Consider the following 9,439-nt stretch of genomic DNA (forward strand, 5'->3'; position numbering starts at 1 on the left):
AATATATGTTATATTGTTATTTGCTGTAGTCACCCTACCGTGTAACAGAACACCAGAATTTATTCTTCCTCTTCTTGAGGTTCAGAAAACAATATCCCAAAATGAAAGCCTCAGTGGCAGCCTCAGAAACAAAAGTTTTTCTCTGACCTTCTCCTGCCCCCCCTAGGTTCCATTCTCCTCCCCACCCTAAAACCCTGGAAGTAGGCACAGAAACTAGAATCCCTCTTCTTCAAGGTGAGTCATAGAAACCAGAACCCCTTTTCTCCAAAGCTAGACATAAAATCTAAAAATATTCTATGTAAAAACTGGTTATAAAGAAATGATCTGACCTATCTTGTTCGACTGTAGGTCATAAGACCCCCATTTCAGAGAGGGCCCTGCCCCACACCTAGAAGGAAGGAACACAGGCTCAGAGAGACCAAGAAAAGTCTAGACAGACAGGCCTTGCTGGGTTTTCCTGCTCAGTCTATTAGCATTAGATCATACCCTTTACTTCAATCATACTTCTAGACCATTGTCCATACTTCGTTAACCTCAGCTTTATAAAAGTTAATCATTTCCCTTGTATCTTTGAGGTCATCATTCTGAAGCCTCCTGTGTATACATGTTAAATAATTTGTATGCCTTTTCACCTATTAAGCAATCTGCCTCATGTCAGTGATTTTTTTCAGCAAATCTTGGCCTCTACACTTTCTTTCTTTTTTTTTTTTTGAGATGGAGTTTTGCTCTTGTTGCCCAGGGTGGAGTACAATGGCACCATCATGGCTCACTGCAACCTCCACCTCCCGGGTTCAAGCGATTCTCCTGCCTCAGCCTCCCAAGTAGCTGGTATTACAGGAATGTGCCACCACGCCTGGCTAATTTTGTATTTTTAGTAGAGAAGGGGTTTCACCTTGTTGGTCAGGCTGGTCTCTAACTCCCGATCTCTGGTGATCCACCTGCCTCGGCCTCCCAAAGTGCTGGGATTACAGGTGTGTGTCACTGCACCTGGCCGGCCTCTACACTTTTTAACTGTAACTTTATACATGTCCCTGCTCCCATCCCCAGATTCTGCTAATCATTATTATACTATTTCTATAAAATCAACTTTTTAAAATTCTGCATGAGTGAGATCATGTGGTGTTTGTCTTTCTGTGTCTGGCTTATTCTAGTTAGCATAATGTCCTCCAGGTTCATCTGTGTTGTTGCAGGTAACAGGATTTCATTCTGGTTTTTTGTTTTTGAGATGGAGCCTCACTCTGTCACCCAGGCTGGAGTGTAATGGCGTGATCTCGGCTCACTGCAACCTCTACCTCCGAGGTTCAAGCAATTCTCCTGTCTCAGCCTCCAAAGTAGCTGGGATTACAGGCATCCACCACCATGCCCAGCTAATTTTTTGTATTTTTAGTAGAAACAAGGTTTCACCATGTTGGCCAGGCTGGTTTTGAACTCCTGACCTCAAGTGATCCACCCACCTCGGTCTCCCAAAGTGCTAGGATTACAGGTGTGAGCCACTGTGCCCGGCCGATTTCAGTCTGTTTTATGGCTGAATAATATTCCATTGCATATATGTACATTTTCTTTATCCATTCATTTGGCGATAGTCATTTGGGTTGACTCCATATCTTGTGCATTGTGAATAGTGTTACAATAATTATGGGAGTGCAGATATCTCTTTGATATACTGATTTAATTTCCCTTGGATATATACCCAGTAATGAATGGGATTGCTGGATCATATAGTAATTATATTTTTAATTTTTTGAGGAACCCCCATACTGTTTTTCACAGTGGCTGTACTAATTTACATTTCCACCAACAGTGTTGGTTTTCTTTTGTCCCTATCCTCCCAACACTTGTTATCTTTCACTTTTTCTGATAATAGTCATTTTGACTGGGGTAAAATGAAATCCAATTTGCATTTCTGTGATGATTAGTGGTGTTGAACATTTTTTCATATATCTGTTGGCCATTTGTATGTCTTCTTTTGAAAAATGTCAGACTTCTGCTTCTGAGTCAAAGCCATGGTGGTGGCAAATTCAAGCCCTGGGCCCCCGTGGTGTTCTTTGATGTCAGCATTGGCAGTCAGGAAGTTGGCCACATGAAGATCCAGCTCTTTGTAGACACTGTGCCTAACACAGCTGAGAAATTTGGGCAGTTCTGCACTGGAGAATTCAGAAAAGATCGGGTTCCAATAGGATACAAAGGGAGCACTTTTCACAGGGTGATAAAGGATTTCATGATTCAGGGTGGAGATTTTGTTAATGGAGATGTTACTGGAGTCACCAGCATTTACCAGGGACCATTTGCAGGTGAAAATTTTAAAATCAGATACCCAGCTCCAGTCTTGCTTTCCATGGTGAACAGCAGTCCCAGTACAAATGGCTGTCAGTTCTTTATCACCTGCTGTAAGTGCAATGGTCTGGATGGCAAGCATGTAGTGTTTGCAAAAATCATTGATGGACTTCTACTGATGAGAAAGATTGAAAATATTCCCACAGGCACCAATAATATGGCCAAGGTACATATGGTGATCTCACGGTGTGGGGAGATGTAGTTCAGACCAAGACTGAATCAGACCTTCACTTCCTCTTGGCAGTGTTCTTGAGTAAGATAATCTGGACTGGCCCCTGTGTTTGCTTCCCTGCCTGCTGCTATGCCATTTGATCAACAGACTCTAGAAGTATCAGAGATTCAGAATCCAAGATTGTGTTTAGGTTTTCAACTGTAAATAAAGTTTTCTGTATGTTTAAAAAAATAAATAAAAATGTCTATTTAGATCTTTTGCTCATTTTTAATAGGATTATTTGGTTGCTTGCTATTCAGTTGAGTTGCTTACATATTTTGTTATTAGTCTCTTCTCAGATGAACAGTTTGCAAATATTTTCACCCACTCTGTAGATTGTCTCTTCACTCCATTGATTATTTCCTTTGCTATGCAGTAGCTTTTACTTTATGTAATCTCATTTGTCTATTTTTACTCTTGTTGCCTGTGCCTTTGAGTTCTTATTAAAAAAAATCCTTGCCCAGTCCAACTTTATGAAGCATTTATCTATATTTTCTTATAGTAATTTTATCGTTTGGGACTTACATATAAGTCTTTAATATATTTTGGGTTGATTTTTGTATATAGTGAGAGATAGGTGTCTTGTTTCCTCCTTCTGCATGTGGATATCCAGTTTTCCCAGCACTATTAATCAAAGAGACTATCCTTTTTTCCCATGCATGTTCATGGTGCCTTGGTTGAAAATCAGTTGGCTATACACGCATGGATTTATTTCTGAGTTCTCTATTCTGTTTCAATGGTGTATGTGTCTGCTTTTATGCCAATACCATGTTGTTTTGGTTACCATAGATTTGTAGAGTACTTTGAAGCCAGGTAGTATGATGCCTCTCACCATCTTTGTTCTTTTTCCTCCAGATTGCTTTGGTTATCCAGCGTCTTTTACATTTCAATACCTCATTATGATCTTTGGTCCCTTGCTCTTACAGTATTTTCTAAGTTGATCACAACAGTTTTTAATATCATTGGCTTCCCTAACTAGCCTGTAGAAACAAAGTCTACAGTTTAGAAACTATTAAATGCTTTAATTGATATCCTTGCATGGTCAGACTGAGTCAGACTTTTGGCCTTTACCATTCCCCCCATGTCATCCACAAACCTGGACCACCAACTTCTCACCTGTTCTTAGAAACCTAAGAGCTACTAGGAAATTAACAAAATTGTGTGACAATTTTCTACCACTTTCTTCCTTCAACTTTGGGTTCTAAATTTTTTACATTCCTTTTATTTATATCTTATTGTCTTCCAAACATATTCTGCTTACTCTTTCCACAAATCTCAAACAGCCTTAGTTCTACCACATAGACATAGTAACCACAGTTAACCTTAAGGAGTACATGCTGTTAATATGTAGAAAGAAGATAGCTCACTGCTGAAATTTTCAAAATGAGTTTAGCCTCAAGTGCACATACTCTTTGTAACTTAATTTTCTCATTTGATAATATAACTTGAGAATTTCCAATGCCATGAAATATTGAGGACAGTAATTTTTGAATGTTACAATATATTTTATGTCACAATAATGCTGCAATGAGGATACACCAATTTCTGATCCTTTCTTAGCATAAATTTTTAGTAATGGAACAATAATAATAGAAACAAGAGAAATATGTATTTTTAAGACTTACTGATCCATATTACCAAATTTTCTTTTAAAACTCTGAACAAATTTGCGTTCTTGTCAGCAATGTAAAAGCATACCTATTACAGAGCAAATGCAGTGGTATAATTTTTATTTTAATTGTTCTAATTTAAATAACACAAAACAACAATAATTACAATACCATAGATTCATTTTGCATTTCTTTGGTTGAAAATATTTTCAATATTAATTGGTTATTTGTCTATTTTACTTTTCTTTCTTTTCAACCTTTGTTTCTTTACCTGCAATTGCATTTTATGTCCATAATTTATTTTGGGGGACTTAGGTATAGAATGAGATAGTTAACATATTTAATATATATTTAGTATTAATAATAACATTTAGACTACCATATACAGAATAAATATTTCTGTTTTTCTTTAAAGTTGAGTTTTTATTTTTAGTATATACTTTTTTAATGTGAGCATAGCTTTTAATATTTTATTTTATGGTTTGTCTCTTTCATTTATACTTATGTATGTATCTAAAATTAATACTTATGAATTGAAATACAAAGCATACTTGTATTTTTATCATTATTTTTTGTAAGCAAAGGTTTTCTTTTTTGCTTAATTTTCTTGTTTTTGTTTGTTTGTATAAATGTACTGGGTACATGAGAAATTTTGATACATGTATATAATGCATAGTGATCAAGTCAGGGTATTTAAGATGTCCATTGCCTAAGTAAAATACATTTTTTGTTCAGTATAGTAACCCTACTCTGCTATCAAGCATTTCATCTATTCCTTCTCTTCTACTGTATGTTTGTACCCTTTAACCCATTCTCTTTATTCTCTCCCCATCGCCCCACTCACCCTTCCCAGTCTCTGTTATCTATCTTTACACTCTCTGCCTCCATGTGATCCAATTTTTTAACTCCCACATACAAGTGAGAACTTGCAGTATTTGTGTTTTTAACTTTTAGAATCATTTACACAATTCCCAGCACCATTGACTAGATGAACAAGGTTTTTTTCTCCACTAACTTAAAATGCGACTGTTGCATGAACTAACTTTGATAAGTTTATGATGAACTTTTTTTTCCGTTTCATGGATTTCCCCACCAATCTCATGCCATTAGCAGACTATTGAAATTACTGTGGTTTCTACATACTTTTACTATATCATAGGGCAAGTCTTTACTCAGTAATTTCTTCAGTCTTTGACAAATCTTACACATGTAGTCCTCCACTGAAACATTTAGAATTATTTTGAAAAGTTAAAAAAATTATTTATATGTTTATGCTAATTTGGAAAAAAAGATCCAGATATACACTATAGGGTCATCTCCTTTGGAAAAATAGTGTCTTTCAGGCTGGGCGCAGTGGCTCACTGCCTGTAATCGCAGCACTTTGGGAGGCCGAGTCAGGCAGAATCACCTGAGGTCAGGAGTTCTAGACCTGCCTGGCTAACATGACAAAACCCCGTCTCTACTAAAAATACAAAAATTAGCTAGGCATGGTGGCACGCGCCTGTAATCCCAGCTACAAAGGAGGCTGAGGCAGGAGAATTGCTTGATCGTGGGAGGCAGAGATTGCAGTGAGCTGAGATCACACCATTGCACTCTAGCCTGGGTGACAGAGTGAGACTTCATCTCAAAAAAAAAAAAAAAAAAAAAAAAAAAGAAAAGGGAAAGGAAAAAAGTGTTTTTCCATTATTTCTTGTATAATTTTACATGACTCCAAGTTTTATAGTTTCTTCCATATAGGTTCTATTAGGTTTTATAATAAATATTTTGTTTCTATTTTGAAAACTGTGTTAAGAATCTTTGAAAAGTTTTCTCAGATTCCTCCTTTAAATGCTTTTATGAATGGAGATTAGATTTTCAGTTTTACCAATTACCTTTCAGATTTCCATCAAAATCATATGTGATGAAGTACTTTAATAATTACCTCATATTAAACTTTCATGTTGAACTTTCCCAGCATGCCTGAAGTAAATTTTGTCTTTGTATAATAAAACAGGTATTACCATCGATTTGTTTTTCAGTTAGGTTTGAGTTTTAATTTACATACATAAAATTCATCATTTTTAGTGGTAGAGCTCTAAGATTTTTAACAAATGCATGCATCCATGTAATCACAACTGAAATAAAAATATAAAACTTGTTCATTACACCCAGTAGTTTCCTGTTATATTTTGGATTCAATCACCTTTATCCACTCCCAACCTCTGGCAACTATTGATTATATCCTTTAAAAACAGTTTTGCCTTTTCCAAAATAACATATAAATGGAACCATACAGTATGTAGCTTTTTCAGTCTGGTGTTTTTCACTGAGCATAATGCATGTGAGATTCAACTTTGTTGTTGTATGGCAATTTCCAAATGCTATTCATTGTATAGATGTACAACAATTTGTTTATCCATTAAAAAGTTGATGGACATTTGAATTACTTCTTGATACTTCTTGAGTTTTACACTGTAAATAAAGCAACTATAATTACTTCTGTACAGATTTGTGTGGACTTATGCTTTTATTTCTCTTGGATAAATGCTTATAAGTGGGATTGCTGAATAACATAAGTAAATGTTTAACTTTTTAAGAGACTGCAAAAATCCCAAAATAGCTGTAATATTTTACATTTTCCACCACAGTGGATGAAAATTCCAGTTGCTTCACATCCTTACCAGCACTTTGTAATGTCAGAATTTTTTTCTTTTAAGATATATTTATTCATTCAAATACATCTGTAGGCATATCTAATTTATTTTATTTTATTTTTTGAGACAGAGTCTTGCTCTGTCACCCTGGCTAGATTGCAGTGGCGTGATCTCAGCTCACTGCAACCTCTGCCTCCTGGGTTCAAGCGATTCTCCTGCCTCAGCCTCCCTAGTAGCTGGGATTACAGGCATGTGCCACCAGGCCTGACTAATTTTTGTATTTTTAGTATAGGCGGGGTTTCACCATGTTGGCCAGGCTGGTCTTGAACTCCTGGTCTCAGGTGATCAGCCCACCTCAGCCTCCCAAAGTGTGAGGGCCACCACACCCAGCCCTCATTTTATTTTTTAAGTTTTAGTGAGATTTAATTTACACAGCATTCAATTCCCCCATTTAAGTGTATAATTCAAAGTTTTTTAGTATATTCACAGATATGTGCAACCACCACCATGGAGTCAATTTTAGAACATTTTCACCACCTCAAAAAGAAACCCCACACCCTTTACCTAAGGACTGCCTAGCTCCCCACTGCCTACCCTCAACCTTAAGCAACTACATCTACTTTCTATTGCTATAGATTTCTCTGTTCTAGACTTTGACATGAATGAAATAACATAATGCATATTCTTTTGTGACTGGCTTCTTCCACCTAGAATAATGTTCGTGAGGTTTATCCATGTTTTACCATCCGTTAATGCTGCATTCCTTTTTTACAGCCAAATAATATTCCGTTGTATAGATTCCACATTTTTTAATCCATTTTCCATTGATAGACATTTGTGTTGTTTCCACTTTTTGGCTTTTATGAGTAATGCTTCTATAAACATTCATGTACTTTTTTTTTTTTTGAGATGGAGTCTAGGTCTGTTGCCCAGGCTGGAGTGCAGTGGCACGATCATGGCTCACTGCAACCTCTGTCTCCCAGCTTCAAGCAATTCTCCTGCCTCAGCCTCCCAAGTAACTGGGATTACAGGTGCCTGCCACCATGCCCAGCTAATTTTTGTGTTTTTAGTAGAGATGGGGTTTCACTGTGTTGGCCAGGCTGGTCTGGAACTTATGGACATAAGTTTTTATTTCTCTTAGGCTAAAATGTCTTTTAATAGACATTGTTTAGGTTCATAGCAAAACTGAGCAGAAACTACAGAGATTTCCCACATGTCATCTGCCCACACACATACTCAGCTTCCATACCATCACATCTCACAGGTGAGTAGTATATTTGTTATAATCGATGAACTTACATTGATACATTGTTATCATGCAAAGTCCATAGCTTACGTTAGGGTTCACACTTGTTATCGTACAATCTATGGGTCTGGACAAATTCAGAATACAGGTATCTACAGCTATAGTATGATATAGAATAGTTTCACTGTCCTAAAAATCCTCTGTGTTCCACCTATTAATCACCAGTCCTCTAACCCCTCAGCAACCGCTGATCTTTCTACTGTCCTCATGGTTTCACCTTTCCAGAATGTTATGTAGTTGGAATCATCTCAAAATGTCTTCTTTCACTTAGTAATATAAAGTTATGGTTTCTCCATGTTGTTTCATGCAGTCATCTATATTTATCTTCATATTTTCTATTTTTTGGTCCTTCTTATTTCCTTCTGTAGCTTTACATTTCCATCTGGTATCATTTTTCCAGCAGCACTTATAATTTCCTTTAGCATTTTTCACAGTTTATGCCTCCTTGTGAGAAAATCAGTTTTCATTTACCTGCAAATATCTTCATTTCTCCTTTTTTTTTTTTTGAGATGGAGTCTCAATCTGTCGCCAGGGCTGGAGTGCAGTGGTGTGATCTCAGCTCACTGCGACCTCCGCCTCCCGGGTTCAAGCGATTCTCCTGCCTCAGCCTCCCGAGTAGCTGGGATTACAGGTGCCCACCACTACGCCGGCTAATTTTTTGTATTTTTAGTAGAGACGGGGTTTCACCATGTTGGCCAAGCTGCTCTCAAACTCCTGACCTCATGATTCACCCGCCTCAGACTCCCAAAGTGCTGGGATTACAGGCGTGAACCACTGCGCCCAGCCTCTCCTTCATGTTTGAAAGATATTATCACTGGACATAAGATGCTGTTTCACAGATTGTTGTTCTGGTGTTGTTTTAGTGTTCAGGTTTTTTACTTTGCTGCACAGAAGAATTTGAGAGCGAGTCCAAAGTAAGAGGAGGCAAGAAGTTTATTGCAAAGCAAAAGTACACTCTGATAGCTAGGTCAGAGCAGGCTCCTTGAGAATGAGACAGTGCCTACTGGCACTGAGGAAACTCCCTTTATGGGTGTCTTACATGATTATTCATGAAGGGGAAGGAATGGTCATTGTTAGGCATGTCCTGGGTAGTCTCCTGAGCCCGCATCCACAGTCACTGTACACGCTAGCACATGCATCGCATGTCTCATTAGCATTTAAAATTTCCACACAGGGGTGTGTTTTTTACTATTATAATGATCAAAGTTCACCTTAGGGACATGGTTCTTTGCTACTACGTATGCTCGGCCTTTGGGACTTTCCCTCCAACAGTTCCTCCTTTGACAAAGAAGTTGCCAACTGCAGGTGGCCACAGATATCTTTCCTGGCCCCTTTCTGGAACATC

At 37.5% G+C, this 9,439-nt stretch overlaps 1 pseudogene; it reads left to right on the forward strand.

Annotated features, from left to right (window-relative positions):
- Positions 1 to 2,003: 2,003 nt before the first annotated feature.
- On the forward strand, positions 2,004 to 2,536 carry LOC100599449 (annotated as a pseudogene).
- Positions 2,537 to 9,439: the final 6,903 nt, after the last annotated feature.

Source organism: Nomascus leucogenys, chromosome X (assembly GCF_006542625.1).
Source record: "Nomascus leucogenys isolate Asia chromosome X, Asia_NLE_v1, whole genome shotgun sequence".
NCBI lineage: Eukaryota > Metazoa > Chordata > Mammalia > Primates > Hylobatidae > Nomascus > Nomascus leucogenys.